At 45.7% G+C, this 18,555-nt stretch overlaps 1 protein-coding gene across 1 annotated transcript in view; it reads left to right on the top strand.

The window, feature by feature from the left end:
- Positions 1–689: 689 nt before the first annotated feature.
- CARHSP1 (calcium regulated heat stable protein 1) overlaps positions 690–18,555 on the top strand; it is a 119,569-nt gene continuing 101,703 nt past the window's right edge. The window contains exon 1 of the mRNA XM_067551290.1: positions 690–764. The gene's annotated coding sequence lies outside the window, so the exon portion shown is untranslated. The remainder of the gene's footprint in view (positions 765–18,555) is intronic.

The raw sequence follows: 18,555 nt of genomic DNA, 5'->3' as shown, positions 1-18,555 counted from the left end.
AGAGCTCTGGGAGAGACACAGAGACTGTCATCCATCCATTGTAGGTGCTCACATGGCCCCATCACCGCAGCACCTCACAGTTTTTACTGTAGTTATCTTTACAACACCCTAGTTGTGCCCATCACACAAATGGGGAAACACAAGGCATGGCAGTCCAAACCCTCAAAGGTACTTATGTTCCTAACTCCCATTGAAATGAATGGAATTAGGTGCCTTTGAGGGTCTGGGCGGCAAGACTAGGTGACTAGCCCAAGGTCACACAGGAAGTCTGGGCAGAGCAGGGAATGGAACCCATGTCTCCTGAGCCCCTGCCTGCTGGATCATCCTTCATCTCTGCTGCAGGACTAGATGAGAACACCTCAGGTGGTTTTCATACTGATCTGGGGACCAAGAACCTGGAACTGACCTTGGCTTTCCCACATGACCGTCTAAAGCCTTACCATATCTTTATGACAGAGCAAGGGAGAAGAAACCACATGTGTAGTGGAAAAACTGTAAACACAGGTATGATGGGTGTACAGACCCCCTTGCTGGACTGGCAGGTAAATAGTTAACTCCCTTTCCCTTAGAAGAGCCACAGCTGTCTGTGCTTCTTGTAGACAAATTCATGAGAGAGTGGAGACAGCTGTAGGGACCCAAAGGTCTGGCTCCCTTTCCCATACTCTGGCTGAGGGATCAGATGCTGGGGGATGGGAAATAAAAAGAGCAATGTGAAGAGAAGGCAAGTGCCATTGGACTCTGCAGGCCTGAAAAGAGGGCAACTGGTAGGAGCAATTGCTATTAGTTTGTTTTATTTCTTGGAATTTGCGTAGGTGAGCCACATATTTCCATGTAAGAATTCATAGGAAGCGGAGAAGTGGTGTAGGTGAGCCATGTGCTGCTGTGAAAGGACTAACCCGAGGAAGTGGTGCTGGATTAAGTAACCCTTTATTTGTTCTCTGTAGCGTTGCCAAAATCCTGAGTCAGTCTCCCTCCCACCCAATATCATGAGATGCTAAAAGAAAGTGAATCCAAAATTTCTTAATTTGCCTTTGTGCCTTTCTGGCTTAAACTGAAAGGTGAGATTCGCATGTAATCTGATGACCTGAGGAGCTGAGGCATTAAGAAAAACACCAAATGATATCATGAACATAGCGATAAATTAGTGGGAGTTGGCAATGCCGTGATCTGGTAGGTTTGGCTGAGGCTTGCTACACATTTCTTTGGAAGGCTCTTTCTTTGTCTCTCCAATGGATGGGGCTTTATGAGCCCACTTTGTGAAGTGGCTGGCAATAAAAACTGCCCTCCCCAGTCTATGGAGCACTTACACAGTGCACCAGTTCGTCTTTGCCCCTTCCCTTCCCCTTCATCTTTGCCCCCTTATTGTCACTTCCCCTTGCTATGTTGTCCTCTCAGGAGTAAAGAGCCTGAACTCAAACGTGGCTTGAAATCTTTGCAACCTTCCATTTTAGCTTGTGGGATGGAAAGAGCGCACGTTCTGTGGCCTGTGCAATCTAGGGGACGTTGTCACCCCCTTGCCTGCAAGCCTGTGGGCAAGTGTTTTCATAACATCATTATTAGTCAGGTGTGGGGAAAGGTGCTTGAGTAAGGAGTTGTTTTTTAAGTGTAAAATCAACAGGTCTGTGTATTGTCACTTCAGAAAAATTACATTCAGAATTACACCTTCCTGTAATTCTCAGACAGCACTCATGAAACCTAGGTAGCTTAGGGGAAGAGCAGGTGGTGGTTCTTGAGTGTTTCTGTATGTTGATGGAAGCCTCAGCAGGTAATGAAGTTCGGTTTGGACTATTTTCCCCAAGTATTTCTGAGGCAGAGAGGTGTGCAGAAGAGTGAAGGGAGGAAAGTTACTCTATCCATTTATCAAATCCTTCAGGAACTAGTTCCTTTCCTTTCCTCTCCCCTCCCCTAATCCGTAATAACACCCAGCACTTTTCATCTGTAGATCTCAATGTGCTTTACAAAGGAGGTCAGGGTCATTATCCCCATTTTACAGATGGGTAAACTGAGCCACAGCGAGGAAACTGTCTTGCCCTGGGTAACCTAGCAGATCAATGGCAGAGCCACGAACAGAACCCAGCTCTCCTGAGTCCCCGTCTTCTGCTCTACCCACACTGCCTCTCTAGCACATAGCTCTCAGCCTGGAGTCTCATTCTATTCTGGAAGTGTGTTGTAGGCAGGCACTTAATTCAAAAGGAACTTTAAATGGATGAGAGGCCTTCTAGAATTTCCCAAATCAGGCTATCTGCTAGAACTGGGCCAGAACCAAAACCCCAGATCCAAACTCTGAAGTTCTTGTTCCAAGCTGAGCTTCATGGCCCAGCTCTGTTTCTAATACCTGCCGCTCATGGGCAGAATATGTATTTAACTCACCAGTGCCAGTTTCCCCATTAGTAACGTGTGGCTAATACTGCTTGCCTACCTCTGAGGGATGTTGACGTTTAGTTACATGTTCAAAGTGCCTAACAAACACTAAGTGCTCATTATGTGCCAAATGAAGTCATACCATCTGCCAGCAGGCAACTGAATGGGTAGCTCTGCCAGCCCAGGAGGACTGGAATGCAGGAAGACGCCTGTGCTACATTAAACCTGCAGACATCACTGGTTCAGAGCTGCCTGCCTCCTCCAGGTCACAGCTCTATTTTTTGGCTCTGGCAGGCAAACTGTTGAGGTGGTCCCTTGGCTGGTGTTCTGGTTCCTTTAATCTAGTGATGTTGCGGGCAGTTTACTAGACTAGAACTTGAAATGTGGATTCTATTCTTGGCTTTAGCACTGCTGCCTGGCATGACCTTGGAGAAGTCATTTAGTCTCTGACTCAGTTCCTCCTCTGCGCAATGGGGATAATCCTTCCTTTGTCTCTCTTGTCTGTTTAGCATAGAGGGGAGTGTGTGTTTGAACAGCACCTTGCACAATGAGGCCCTGCTTGTGGTTGGGGCTTCTGGCTACGTCTGTAATGCTCATAATTACTGGTTTGTAAATTTCTGCTAAAGCAAATCTGGGAAGTTCACAGATTTGCAGGATTTAAGAGCAACCCAAACATTGATGAAATCATGTTAATCTTGTTTATGCACTCAGGTCTAATATACTGCTTGACAAAATGTACAGCTTCCATTGTTTTAGCTACTCAGTCAAACTGGTTGACCAAGCATGCATTCTGGCTAAGTAGGCCATACGCGCAAACATGCTGTGTAGCTAAAGGGATTCTTTTAGAGCAGCTGAGCCAAACTGCATGCAAGAAGGAGACTCCTGAGAGACTGTAGATGACAGGGTTCGAACCCCCCTGTTGTGGAGAAGGCCAGCAAAGGCCCATTGAAGGTGCCCGTCTAACAATTGTGATTCTGTAGCTGTCACAGGCTGGACTGGCATTCTTAAGAGCAAACGGGCCCAGCCCACCTGTGCTTCATGAATGGCCTCACAATGGGGCCTGACAGAGGTCAGCTGGTCACTCTAAAGAGTGGGTAAGCAGGCTGAGGAAGCTGTGGGAGAGGCTGCAGAGCGCAGGAGACTCCTGCAGGAGATCCTTGGCCAGAGGGAAGTGTTTGGGGCCGGTGAGCATGTGGAAAACTGCAGGTTGAAAGGCCTAGGAGTTTCTACAGAGATAAAGAGCAGGGGATGGCTTCTGGCAGGAAGGCCTGAGAGTAGCTGCTCAGAAGAGAGAAGGAGTATTTAAAGGAGCCAAAGGTGTGCTGAGGGAAAAGATTCACTGAGCAGAGCCTCGGGAGCACTGAAAAGCTTTGCTCACCTTGGAAACTGAAAGACAGAGGGAAGAGGGGCTGTGCCCAGTGTGAGACTGGGGCAGGGGAGATATTATTTGGACTGTTTTATATTAACAAACCAGACCTTAGTGGGCGCTTCATGATTAGATGCACGCCTTTGTGCAGTTACTGACGTGTGAGTGAAGAGGAAGATGAGGCAGAGCCACCCCAGGCCACAAGTGGGCGCTGCAGAGATGGCTGACCCTGTTACGGTAGCATATAAACACTTTTAATGTTAAAGGTCTGGAAAATAAAATTTCCTCCTCAAAGTTTACCTCTTTGGATAAGAATAAACGTTTGCTGCTGCTGCTGCTGCTGCTGGACAGCAGGACCTGCGTGGTGCCTTTATGTGCAGTCAGTGCAAGTAGTTGCACTATAAGCATCCTCAGTGTTTGAATTTACAAAGCAAGTGACCTTCAGTGATGGGGGCTGCAGGGTAAATGTCAGCATAGCTAGAGTCTGAAACAAATCTGGTCAAAGGTTTATTCTACACAAGGAAAAACCAAGCAATGTAATAGCTGCAACACAGTGTATAGCTTTCAGCCATCCCTGATATTCAGTGTCATAGATACACTAAGACAGAGGTCTTCAATCTGTGGGGCAGGACCCCTAGGGGGGCGTAGAGGAATGTTCAGGAGGTGCAGCCATGTCCGGGGTTGCCCTCACAGGAGGTGGGGAGGGATCATCACCCAGCCCCATTATGCCCCGAGCTCTGCTCCAGGCCTGGCTGCGGCCTTGACCCCTACCCCCAGATTCCCACTCCCTGACACAGGGCCTGGCCTGATGCCCCCCGCCCCAGCTGTGGTGCCTGCCCCCAGTCTAGGTGCCCAGCCTCCACCTTGGCTGACCATGGCCTTCTGACCGTGGCCTGGCTCCCAGTCCCAGCCCCAGCCCAATGTGGCCCCACTTCCAGACCCAGCTGGAGGGGGGCAGGGGTGTGTGGATAGGTACAAGGGGGGCACTGGGGTCAAAAGTTTGAGGACCACTGCACTAAGGTTAAACTGAGGTTGACTTGAAGCAGGTGTTATGTGGAAAAGGGACAGGCTCTGTTTCAGTTCTGCTTATATCCTGTATTTCTTTTGTATTAACTTTAACTCTGTTGCCTCTAATATTTCTTCACATCATGGAACTGGGAGCATGATGGGATGCTAAGTTGGCCTTTTCTTTACCTTACAAACCTCTAGTGTGCAAAGGGGGTGTAACAAAATAGCTGGGGGTGGGTAAATCTTCCCTGGGAGGTGTAGCTTTGTCAGTGGTGGAGGTGGCTTGCAATGGGGAATGTAAGGTGTTGAGGGGGAATTTTTAAAGGGACAGTTAATACTTTTTCTTGTCTCCGTTTGTTACCCTGTACATGTGATTTCTTCCCTCTTCTCCCTCCCCCTCTTGCTTGCTGCTGTTATTGTCTTGGTAATGCTGTAGTGTAAATGAGATGGCAGATGGAGTGTCAGTCTGCCATGGCCTCTGTTCAGGACACAATGTAGATCCAAGAGTCAAGAGAGAAAAGGGAAATGCTGTTGGAATTGTTAAACAAATGGAAAGTTTATTTCATATTTCAGTTTCATAATTCGTCATTGCGCATGTGAATAATACACTTTTAGTTACATTACAGTAACAACCCAGAAACCCCAGCCAAGATTGAGGCCTCCTAGTGCTGGGTATGTCTACATTACAGTGACTACAGCACTGCAGCTGTGTAGACATTTCCTACAGCATTGATAGGGGGTTTTCTGTTGATTAGTTAATCTACCTCTCCGTGAGAAGGTGTCTAGGTCAGCAGAAGAATCCTTCTGTGGACCTAGCTGCGTCTACAATGGTCAATTTAACTTCATGTGCTGTGTGATGTTGTTTTTCCACAGCCCTGAGCTACATCGCTCAGGTTGACCCAAGCTTTAGGCCTAATGAAAACAGAGGCCAGTAGGTCTTGATGGGTCAGAGGTGAAACTCCGATCTAAAAGGTGCATTTCTAAACCTTCTAATAATTGGAGGGTTTAGAAGCATGAGAGATGATAGGAGAGTTTACATCCCACCCATGTTCCATCTGGTGATTTAAAAATAAATACGATAGCACCAAAATAATTATCCACTGGTCAAATCACAGCATAAGGCAACAATGTGCAAATGATGAAATAAAACTCGTGTGGCACATTGACATGAAACTATGTCCAAAGGTATTTTCGGAACTCAGTGCAACAATCTAATGTCCTGAGGCTGAGATCTGAGGAATTTGTTGCAGGATTGGGACATACCTTTGCATATTTAATAGAACGATTCATCTATACATTCTTAGCAAAAAATAGCAATACAAAGTGAATTGGCCTTGAAAGTCTCCATGGCGTGGCTTGGCTTTCTATAGCCTATTATATCTGTAGATATGAAACTGACAGCGTGGGCAATAATGGTCTACATCCTTGAAGCGTTTCATGAAGAGAGGCATGAGGCAGCATCCTAAATTGCACCTAGAGCAAAATGGGACATGAAAAATGTGTATAAAGGTGTTAACTAGCATATTAGGGCTTCCTTTTCATCCTGCTGGCTACTGCAATTCACTGTCTCTGCTTTCAGCATGAGCATTTCAGTTTTGATTGCACTTATATCCTGGCTCTTCTGTGGGTACAAAGAACTTTTTTGTCCCAGTGGTATGGATATAAAACACTTGGCAGAGAGAATATTCTCTAGCTAGTTTGTCCCAGAAGTGTTCCTCAATGTGGTTTTAAAGCATTCCACCAGGAGGTAATCTAGTTGGAGTGACATAGGCTGGCCTGGCCTGTGATGAAAGGAACAGCTCATCACAGGAGAGGCTTAAAGTGGGTCCAGTGTTTACTGTTGGGGTAAAGGTTACATGGCTCTTGCTTAGATGCCCACAGGAGTTATGTGACCTCAGGCAAGCCCGGAGACATTACCCACTGTTCTGGGAGCTGCATGAAAACATGCTAAGATATTGTATGGTTCAGAAATGTTGGCAGGAAGGTGGACAGGGCTGTCTGAATTCTGTTTGTTTGACTGGCTAATGAAGAGATAATGACACAGTTTAAATTCAGCTCTGACTTGCATCCCACACAACCACACTGAGTACATCCTAATAAAATCATACAGTGTATCATACAGTACTGACACTGGTCACTGGAGAATCAGTATCAATCTAGGAAGAGAGGGACTTAGCTATGCACCCGTTAGCCCCAGCTATCATGACATTGGGGATGAAATTAACCTTTTCAACATTGTGCTATAAAGAATCTCCAAAATAAACTGAATGCTCACCCAACACAACACATGGCGGCGCATAGGAGGAAAGCCATTCTACCCATTCGGTAGACAATCTGTGTGGTAATGGGTTGACGACAGCTTGGACATATGGTTCCTGCTGGCTTGCTTGTAAAGATTCCTGCTACAATGATTGGAGGCTGAGACACCACATAGATTGTGTCTAGGAAGAAATGAGAATCAGAACGGCACAATTCTTCACTGATGTCTCTCCTTGCCACTTCCCCCGTTCATTGCTCTAGCTGAGTTATCAATATGATCCCATATATCATCCCATCCTCGCCTGCCTGGGCTGTTCAAAGCCTGCTAAACTCAAAGGTTTAGCCTTGTTTGAGTCCAAAACCTGGCAAAATGTAGCAGTCCCAACTGAAGTTTGCTTGGCTTATTCTTGTTCAGTGTGACTCACGAAGGGGTGTGAATCCATGTGAATGGAAACAAAATAATCATTGCACTTGTCAGTGAAACCAGCGAGTTCTGAACAGCAACACAGCTGCCCCCATGCTATCTTCTGTATTGAAACAGCATTGCAAACTTAAGCTTGACTTGATAAGCATCTTTCTAGTTGGGCTGGCAGAATAGAGGAAAAATTGCAAATATTAATTCATATTTCCAAATGAATTCCTTAGGCCTGGGTCTGTGCCTTTTTTGGGGTTTTCTGTGAATTTTCTAATGAAGACGTTTGCTGGCAGCTGTGTCTGCAAAGTGGATTGTCAGAAATTGTTTCAGGATATTAATGAAAGCACACTGAGTTAATGATAATCATAAGCATATGCACTAGAAACCTACATCTACAAGTTACACTCAGCTAGTAAGGGGAGTGGATCACGTGGTATGTTTCTGATATATGTGGCTTAGACATCTTACATTTGAAATATTGGCTGATTTAAACCATTCTCTTTGAAATTTCCATACTTGATCAGATGCGTGATCTATCTAGTTCAGTATGCTGTCTCCACTACTGGGCAGTGCTAAGATTCAAACTGGGAAGGGTGCAAGGTAACCCATTGTGGATGTTCCTGGGACAACCTCCCCAGAGAAAGTGCTTCTTCCTTCCACCCAGCAGTTAGTGTTTGGGTTGTGCTTTCAAAGTGAAAATAAAATCTTTCCTAATATAACTGTTCATGTTCTTTTTAATTAAGGCAATGCCCTAGAATGGGGGGACAGAATGTTACCACAGGCTTAAGAATCAAGAAACGCCTCAAAAATGTTACTAATGGATGCACCTGATTTCACTAATGAGAGGCCAACAGCAACCCCCTTTGAGAAGGTTTGGCAGTCGGTGCATTGACAGCATCTCAGATATTTTTCCAGTAGGGGTGTGACTATGACTGTCTGTATGGAGAGCGTGGTGATTGCTCATGGGAGGGGCTTGTGTGGAAAAGCCCTGATGGGGACAGAATCTCATAGGGTTTCCTGTAACTTTTTTGGGATGACTCATTGTACTCCTAGACCCATCTGGATTTACCTCCCCCTCTCCCATTGTAAAATCTACAGCAGTTGTTCCGAAGTGGCAAAAGCTTTTGCTTGGATTCGTATGCCAGGGTTGTGAGCACTTTCAGGAACAAGCATTCCCGGTACTTACCAACAGGCATTGGTGATTCCTGGCATGAATATGGTGGGGCAGAAGGGCAACAACAATCCGCTGTAATAAGAAAAATGGAGGGGAAAAAAACCCATAAAATGGTGCACAAGCTACTTCCTCTGAAACATCCATTTGGAATTTTGAACAGTAGTTGCTTGGTGAAATCTCCATACTATGGCTCACAGGAGTCTTATCCTGGCTAGATGTGTAATAGAAGATATGGAACAAATTACAGCCTGAATCAAGTACCCAGGGCTGGTTTGATTAATAGGTTGTAAGGCCTGAAGGGACCATTGTGATTATCTAGTCTAGCATCTGGCATCAGAGCATAAACCAGAGAACCTCCCCCAATAATTTCACTATCAAGCCCATAATTTCTGTTTGAACTGCATCTTATCTTTTAGAAAGGTATCCAGTCTTGATTTAAACACTTCAAGTGATGGAAAATCCACCATCTCCCTAGCTAAGTTGTTCCTGTGGTTAATGACCTGCTCTGGTTTGAAAAATGTGTGCCTTATTTTTAGTCTGAATTTGTCTTGCTTCAGTTTTCAACCATTGGACCTTGTTGTGCCTTTTTCTGTTAGATTAAAGAGCTGTCTGCTCTCTGAAATCTCTCCCGCATGTAAGCACTTATAAGTCGTGACCAAAGCATCTCCTTTTTGAGGAGAACTCAGCCTCAGCAGCCTTAGTGCTCAAAACCGTATAAGAGTACCAAATAATTGGGCTGTCCACCTATAGGTTTGCTAGTTCAGTGGTTACTTGACACTTTATTGAACCAAATATTAGCCAGACTTCCTACAACTAGTGCAACAATGGATGATTGTTCTCCCTGTGTTACTTCTTGTTTTCATCACTTCCTACAGGTAAAGTGTGTATGTCCCCAGGCATAGTATGTCTCTCTGACCCCCATTGGGCCCATTGACTACATTGGTCCTGCTCAAGGTGTAAGGTCCTACTCTGGCCAACGAACGTTAGCCTTCCTGAACCTAGCCCTCTCCAATATAAAACAGCACTGTTGCGGAAAGGGAAGAGCACAGTGTTTGCAAACACTATATAGCACAAGGACATGTTGCCCTGGGTTAGATCCTGGGCTGTAGCTGAGAAGCAGACAGCATAGTTCAGGATGGGGAATGCAAAGGTGTTCAAAGCGTCCCTTTACATTTCCCTGATCCTGGACCGGCTGTGTGCTGGGCTGCTCCCCGCGGCTAAGGACAGGAGCCACCACGTTTGTTCCATGCCACTGGAAGATTCCTCTGCACTGAGACAGGCCAGTTCTTGGGCCTCTCTCTGCTCATGGGGTGGCATAAAGCAGATGCAGCACAGTATTTGGGCCAAAGCCTGACTAGTCTAAGACTGTGGTTCAACTTTCCTGTAAGTGTCCTGCACCCCTCCTGTGGCCAGATGATGCTGAATCAGCCATTCGACAGCCCGCACCTTGATGTTCGGGGCGATGCTAGGATCCTACTGCCAGAATCCTCCACATCTTGTGTGGGAGGGGAGTTCAAGTCCCTGATTGGCTGAATGGCATGGAGTGGTGGAAAGAGCTGGATAGTTTCTACAGTGAGCTGTGCCTGTGCTGATAGCTGCATATCCGTGATCAGACCAGGAGAATAAAGACGTGACCTAAAGGGGTTTTTGGTTTTGTTTTTAAGCACAATGTGTGTGTGCTCCAATGTGCAGAGGAATAAAGCCAAACTTGATCTATCTAACTCCCTCCACAAACACTGCAACTGAACGAGAGACTTAGGAATAAGAACACAGCAAGACAGGGTGTTTATCTACAGTTGCTGTGCAGTAATCCTATTAACATCCTTCTCTGGCCAACTGATTTCTGGCCTTCCAGACTTCTCTGCTCCTGCCCCAATTCAGGACCCTATCTGTGTGTGCTCCAATGTGCAGAGAACTATGGGATAAGAACACCACATATGTTTGTGTTCCTATGGTGGATGCACAGTTTTTCAGGAAGATGCCATGCCAGGACCCAGCACAGAAGCAGCGGAGGGTCTCCAGTTAATCCCCTCATTCTCTTTGCTGCTGGCCTCTGCTGACAGCCACTGCATTGAAAAGCCAGCGCTTCGGGTATGAATGCCTTCTCTGAGGCCACACTGAGGGTGTGTGTATTATTCCCAGGTATACAATCCAGCAGCAAAACTGCTACTGTAGGGAGGAGAACTCTGGGCAACAGGAGAGATCAAGAAAAGGTCAGTCAACTGGCAAACCATGTTACAAACCAAATAAGACACTGGGTTTGAAAGAATGGGCATGGACACTTCCTAAAACTCAAGACATCCCAGAGTTAGGCATCGTGTGAGTTAGGTTTGTTCCATATTGGGAGCCATCCATTAGCACTTAGAGCATTTGCCAACAAGAACACTTTCTGAAACTTCCTCAGTGAAGCCCACATACCTCGTGATGCACAGGTTTCTGGGTAAGTTTCGCACATGGCCATAGGAATCATTATCTCACTCTTCTCACAAGCCATCTTTCCAGTTTGCCTACAAATGGTAGCACAAAGGAAAATTCAACCACAAGTAACATTCAGCCCACAGCGGCATAGTTAAGGACTTTCCATGGTAAGCCCTACTCCTGGAGTTCACAGTCCTGGCTCTTTGAACTTGCATTGAGATAGAAACTTATGAGTGCCTTTAAGATGATGTCTTCCTTGTATGACAAACTCCCATTATATTTTGTGATTGTGATGGAGACAATACACCGTTAATTTTAAAGGAATTGTGGAGCCTATGTGGTGACAAAACAGGAGAGGAGGTATGTTCAGAGCACAGGGCTGGGTGCTAGGAACGCCTGAGTTCTAATCTCCCTTCTGACACTAACAAATCTTGTAGCCTGGCCCCAGCCACCTAATCTCTCTGCCTCTATTAACTCAACTGTAAATTAAGAACGATATGTACTTATTTATCTCACAAGGATGTTCTCAGAATTGATCAGTGAATGTTTGTAAAGTATTCTTAGAAGGGCAACTCTCATTATTATTATTTTATTTATTATAAGAGCTGTTTGTTTTCATTAATTCTGTAATGAAATTGTCGGATTCATCAAACAGGTCATGACCATGTTCGTACATTCCAGTTTTCAGATTCTAACAAAGAAATACACTGTGTTCCAGTTCATTTTTGGGTTTCTTTAGCCTGAGAATGGATTACAGCTAGTGCTAGTTAGAGTTCTTACAGGAAACTTCATGGAGCGGAGCTGTGTCATTATTGCTACTCATCTGATAAGTGAGGAAATTCTCACTGAAATCACCTTTAGCATTATTTGCTGAAAGGAAAGGGAGAGAGAAATAACACATTTTTTGAGACAACTAAAACAAAATCTCCCCATAGAGTGTTACTTTCAAAAATCCACTGAGCTGTTGTTTGTCAAAACCTAGAAGAAAATCTAATGTGTCACTGGAACAAAAGGTTTCTCTTCTCAGAAAATGCTATGTTGAACTATTAGAGGGTTAATTTAAGGTGCGCATGTGAGTGTAATCATTCTCTGGAACAAATTGCCAAAGGATATGGTTAATTCTCCATCACTTGGATCCTTGAACTCATGGTTGGATGTCTGTCTTGCTTTGTGTTTTGTTTTAAGGATGCTGTAGTCAAAGCACACATGGTTAGGCAATCGCTGGATGAAATCTATGGCCTGTGCTGTGCAAGAGGTCAGACTAGATGATTGTAATAGACTCTTTTGGTTTTAGGATCGTCCCCTATCTCTGTGCAAGTTTTCAGTTCCTTTTTGCAGGAAGCAGTTTCAATCCAACATGCTGCATACATAATTAAATTAAATGTTTACCATTTGACCAACTGATGAGCACTTCTTGCAGGCTTTTGAAATTTGATTGGAAAAAAGTAGTTTTCTTCAGCACAGAACAAATCTATGTATAGGGCCCCTATCGCCATAGGCTGAACACCTCATAAATGATTATTTGACCTTAACATCCTGGTCAGGTAGGGAAAAACTACTATCCCTGTTATACAAATCGGGTGCTGATGCATACTGTGATTAAGTAACTTGCCAACAGCCACACAGGAAATCTGTGGCAGTGATGATGAACTGATCCTAGATCTCCTGAGTCCCCACCCAGTGCTTGAAATCACAAGACTCTCCTTTCTTCCCAAAACAACAAAGCTGAGTCAGCAATAGGTCAGCACACCTCCTTGGTGTGCAATGGATCTAAGAGTAGGCTGTCCCAATGACTTGGCCTACCCAAGACACCTCAGATGTGTATGGAATTCAGGAGGCCTATGTGTGTTCCACCTGCAATGTAACAGAGGTTTTGACTATAGCAAGTGTGGCACTGTCTAGTTTAGGAGTCTTGCTATTGATTTAAATGGGAGCAGGAGCCGACCCCACTGAGGGATATTGCCACAGTCAGGGATGAGGTGTCAGGAGACAAAATCCAGTCTGGAATTTACCTGCATTTAGGAAATTCGATGTCAATCTCTCTATCTGTAGCATGTGTGGACATCATTAGCCAACACTCTTCACCTGAGATCATTGAGGTGCATTCCAGATTGGGTGGTTCTGGCTATAGGTTACCCATTGCTACTTTGTGTGCAAGAAAGGTTTATCTAAGAGCTAAAGTCACCTCTGTTCCTGTATGGCTGCATAATCCCATGGTATGACACTCATGCCATGTGCTCAGGCCAATTTCATGGGCAATGATAACACGGGGGGGGTAGTAATAACTAGTCACAAGCCTTAGTATATAGCAAGAGCACTGTGTTTTCAGATCTCTATGCAAACAAATACTGACTAATCCTCACCCCACCCTGTGAGGTAGGTATGATTGTCCCAATTATGTGCATGTGGAAACTGAGGCAGCCAGAAGTAAGTGACGTGTCCTGTGAGTAAGTGGAAGAGTCAAGACTAGAATTTAGGGTCTCTTGGATTCCAATCCTATATGCAATCCACTAGAGCCATAAGGCACAAAAGCTGAAGGCTAGAGGATTTAGCTGCCCAATTGCACTGGTTGCCCTGAATTTATGCTGCTTGTAGTGTGTCATTGCTGTTATGCAATTGAATAATGGTTAACAACAGCTGGTGCAACTTTCTGTCTATGTTGTGAGGAGCCATCTGAGATGAAATGAGCCAGGAGAACTGGAAGGACAAGTGGGCCCAAGTTTATAAGCAGAGATGGATGGAAAATGGCTTTCCCATCCCATGAACATTTTTTAGCTTTTGGAATTTTTTCCCCACCCTGAATGGGCTAAAAAATCAAAATTTTGAAAATATTCCTAAACGGACACAATTTTTGGTTCAGCTCAGTTAAAATGTTTTATTTTTATTTTGACCATTATTTAATAGCTGAGCTATAGTTAGCTGAAATTTGGAAACAGTCGCCTTGAACCGGAACACCACCATTTTTTTTTCTTGAAAATGTCAAAACAGGACCTTTGGACAACTTCAAACCCTTTTTCAAAAAATTTTCAAGTCGAGAAATTTGTCAAAACTGACTCTCTTCCCCACAAAAATGTTTGGTTTTGACAGATCTGCATTTTTTCAACGAAAAAGCCCTCTGAAAAATTCCTGACTAGCTCTATTTAGAAGGGACTTCGTTAGGCCCAGCTGAGGCAGGATAATGGCGGGGGTGGGGTGAGGGGGGGTTAGTTCGTTTGTCGGCTGTGTTGCATCACTTTTGGGAGCTTACAAAGAGCTAGCTGCAGTCCTGTGCAGACAGGCAGGCCCCAGGTACTCTGTCTAGTTAAACAACCCCTCTCATTTCTGTACCTCTGTAATGACATGCCAGACCTATAGCACTCACAACTTGCAATGCTTTCGCATGGCTAGGCTAAATCCTGACTGCTCTGTCAGAATCACTTCCAAGGTTCAGAGGTGAAAACGTGGCCTTTTTCCCCAGGGGAACTGCACAACTCCATGTTAATCTGTGGAGAGGACGGTATTGGGTCAGCACTGGATTAAGAGGAGCAGCAGGTTGATCTGGTGCCCTCCTCAGGAGAAAGTAGAAGTGCCATATGGCAGCCCCCTGAAGTGAGCAGGAGCAGAGAGGAATCCTGCGGGCCCCTCCCAGAAAACAGCAGTGGTCTATGGGGGCCCTGGGACTGGGGAGTTGATGAGGTGTGGAAATCTCATGGGTGTAGCTGCTCTATCAAACTCTCTGCCAATTTGGGCCTGATTGTAGCAGTTCCTCCCTCCCCCGAGCCCTTTTGGAGTCCACAGAATTGTGTGCAGGGACAGGAGGCCATCCGCATGGAACAAGTGTCAGGCCGGGGGCTTTGGTTTGTCTGCAATGTCCAGATGTGGCTCCTCTGGGGTTGTGCGAGCTATTCCATGCACAGAATCCATCCTCCCAGAGCCCCCGGAACAAACTCTCACCTCTTCTACCCGGGAGCATATTGTCTCAACAGCAGAATTTTTAAGGGACTTGAAATTTTCCCAATGTTGCTATTTTCACTTGGAAAAAATGACCTTTAAACTTATTCCTACAAGATCTAAACCCAAAAAGACTCAGAGGCACAAGCCCAGAGGGGCTAATTCAGAGAACTTGGCAGCCCCTGTGAATTACCAGCCCCTGGAAGGGAGAACAGACTGTGGGCAATGGTTTGCTCTTTCTCCATTGTGCCAGGGAGCAGCTTTTATCTTCTATTCAACCGTCTCCAGGAAATCTGGAGTAAGGAGCTGCTGAGTCAGCAAACTCCCTGCCCACTCTGCCAAAGCCATTCCTGCCAACCATTCCCAGCCCACTTTTTGCCCTTGTCTGCAGAGCATTAAATAGCTGTTGTGTAGGCACCCAAACAAAAGCTGCTATGTAGGAGTCGTGTCAGTCTCCACACACGCAGGCACGTAAAAACTACATTATCCCTATTTTCGGTCTTGGTTTGGCGACTCCAAGTGATGGAGAATCCCTAGGGGAATTGTTCCCATAGTTAATTACCCTCAGTGTTAGAAATTGGGTCTTATTTCCTGTCTGAATATGTCTAACTTCCACTTGCAGCCATTGGATCTCATTATGTTTTTACTGCTAGATTAAAGAGCCATCTGCTCCGTCACATGTTCCCCATGTTGACTGGTATTTGGAAAGAGGAGGGGTAGAGAGGACAGGATCTGGTAGATACAAACTCCAACAGTATTTACTGGAGTCTGAATAATGTTTCTTCCACCTCAGTGTTTTGTTTTGGTTTTGTTGCTGCTTTTCCTGAGAAGTGGAGCTACTGAGGGGGTGTTTCTATTAAAGCTGCTTTGCGATGGAGATAGTTAAAATGCGTGTGCTGCTTTCTTGTCTTTAATTGTTTGGTGTTTTCTTGGTGTAGGATTATAGGCTTTAGGTAGCCCCTGATCAGAGGAGCAGGAGGGAACACGCATTGAAAATTCAAGTGGTGGTGGATTTTGGCTCACTTAAGCTCAAAATCCTTTTTTGATTTTGGAGAGAGCATTATCTCTTAAGTAATGTTTAATATTGACAAAACCCCACTGTGTGTGTTTGGGGGGAGGGGTGGTGGTGATGGTAGTAAGTATTCGGTAACCAGCACCCGCCTGACTGGTTGCCTAGTTATCAGGCTTGAGTGCAAAACTGCCGTACTTCTGTGTGTGAATTGGGTGTCTGATTCTGCAAACATGCACTCATGGAAGTAACTTTACCTGTGCAAAGAGTTCCGTTCAAGGACTTACTCTGACGGGTTTGCAGAACCAGGCCGTAGAGGTGAAGCGGAACTGTCCCCCTCCCCGATTTTCATTCCAGAAAGAGAAGACTAGATCTTCCTGTCAGCACAAGACCAGGGTGGCGGGGGTAGAGCAAAGGTGGCTTAAAGCCACCTTAATGTTCTCCTGATCCTGGGCCTATGCCAGTGCAAGTTACAACCAGAAGAGGATTTTCTGTCTGGCACTGGTTGTTCACAGTCCCAGTGCGGCTTTTACAGCAACTAAGAATTAGCCACGCACAGGGGTGACCCACTGTGGCCTCCTTTCCCCAGCATGCCCTGACACTGGGTGGCCAGGAAGAGTTGGAATTAGGACTACTACAACAACTCTGTGCCCTCTGAGGTTTCCCTTATGCTGGCAGAGCCCTCAAGTGGCCATGAGAGTCAGGTTCCCAGCTGCTTTGCAACAAAGGAGCAGCACAGAACAGCAGGCCCTTGCAGTCTTTATTCCACATGAGCTTTTACAACCTGAATTATAAAAAGGTAAATCCCTGCCTGGCTGGGCCATGCCGAGTGCATGGGCCTGGCTGATGCCATGACAAGACCATTTAGTTTTCAGGCTGCTTCTTGGCTCTTTCTGCCTCTGCCTAGCCCAGCCGTGTCCCCCTCTTTCCCTGACAGGAGAGTGCAGTAAGATGCAAATCATGCCTCTCTGCCAGTCCGTGCCCCAGCACGGAGGAGCCATCAGGAGAGCAGGCAGCGGCACCCTGAGATCCTCCAGGGGAGAAGCAGGTTTAGACTATGGCAGGAGAATCCTAGCGATCTCAGGTAGGAGGGTCCTGAGTGATGAGCTCCATCAGCATTTCCTCTCCAGGTACCCTGGTCATGCTCTTTGTGGGGCCAGCACCATCCTCAAGCTGACACACTGCAGCCATCCCGGGTACAGGGAAGTGACAGCTCTGTCACTGCAGTCTCTTCCGGGGCAGCCTTTCCACTCTCATGGACATGAGTCCACACTGACAGAGGCTGAATGATCCCCTCTATGCACCCCATTAATGAGATTCAGAGGGAGATTAAACTCCCTAGAGGTGGTGGTGATGGCAAGAAAGCAGTGAGACCTTGGTATGGCAGTAGGAAAGAAGCAGGGATTCCCTTTGACAATGCTGGACCCACTCAGCTGGGGGGAAAGAACTTCACTATTCCGTTCCCAGGCTCGCGCCTTGCTCCAGTGCGCCACAATATTCAAAAACTCCTTTTAAAAAAACAGGTGAAGGCCAAACTTCCCGTCTCTGTACATGGAACAGCAAACAGTGCAGCCCTGAACTCCCTGTGCTATAACCTCAGCCTGGATGCCTCAGAGCCACCGTTTGCTACCGTGGCGAAGGGTCCCCCTCATTTTCACTCAGTTAGGTGTTTGGTTTTTGTTGTTGTTGTTTTTGTTTTTTATGTTTGCAACATCAATGAAGGGAAATTAAGGGAGAAAAACACTTCTTAGTGGTTTAAAAAACACACCAGCACCACCCTTGGGATGGTCTCAGAAATGACAATGAGGAAGTGAGGGAGGTGCTGTCCTTTGTAACAATAGCACTAACCATTAAACTCATGAACCGGTTCTCCCCTGCAGAATTCACACAATAGCTTTGTTATAACATCTCCCCCATTCCCTTGGTGATCTGGGGCTGCCAGGCTCTGTGCCCCAGAGCTGAAGACCCCGGAATGGAAACTGCCTGTGTTACAACCAAACTTTTGTTGAATCTGTGCTCAGTTCAGTGAAACCTTTTGCTTCAGCAAATCACCATTTTCTAATTTTGGGAGCGGAAAGATTTCAGGGTTTTTTAGACCAGTGATAACAGACGCGTACACACTATTTTAACAATCAAAAACCTTTGAATAAACAGTAAAACAAAATGGCAATGATTTTTTTGACTAGCTCCTGTCCAGGGAAGCTCACATATATTCGTGATCAAAATAGGGCCTGATCCTGTGAGGGTCTGGACACCTGGCACACGGTGCTGCAGTAGGTTCTGTTCCTAGTAGAATCAGGCCATGTGTTAAACATAAACATTAGACTAACCCTTGTACCAAAGCACCTCTATGGCCATGTCAGTTCTTTAGCTGGATGGAATTTGACTGAAGGATGGGTGAAATTTTGCTGTGTCATGCTAGCCTAACCAAGCATACATGTTCAGCTGACTCCAAATAAAACATTTCCCAGCTTATGTGATGGGTTGTGTCCCACAACCTTGAATGGTTCAAATGAGCCATTGCAGCCACCTGGTGCAATACATCAAAACTACCAGGAGGGAGGACGTAACCTGAGGCTTTTCACCTGATCTTAAGGTTTTAACAAAGAAAGGAA

This window comes from Emydura macquarii, unplaced genomic scaffold (genome assembly GCF_026122565.2).
Source record: "Emydura macquarii macquarii isolate MOO-44397 ecotype Brisbane River unplaced genomic scaffold, CSIRO-AGI_Emac_v2 contig_1348, whole genome shotgun sequence".
Taxonomy (NCBI): domain Eukaryota; kingdom Metazoa; phylum Chordata; order Testudines; family Chelidae; genus Emydura; species Emydura macquarii.
This window is presented reverse-complemented; position numbering and strand designations above follow the sequence as displayed.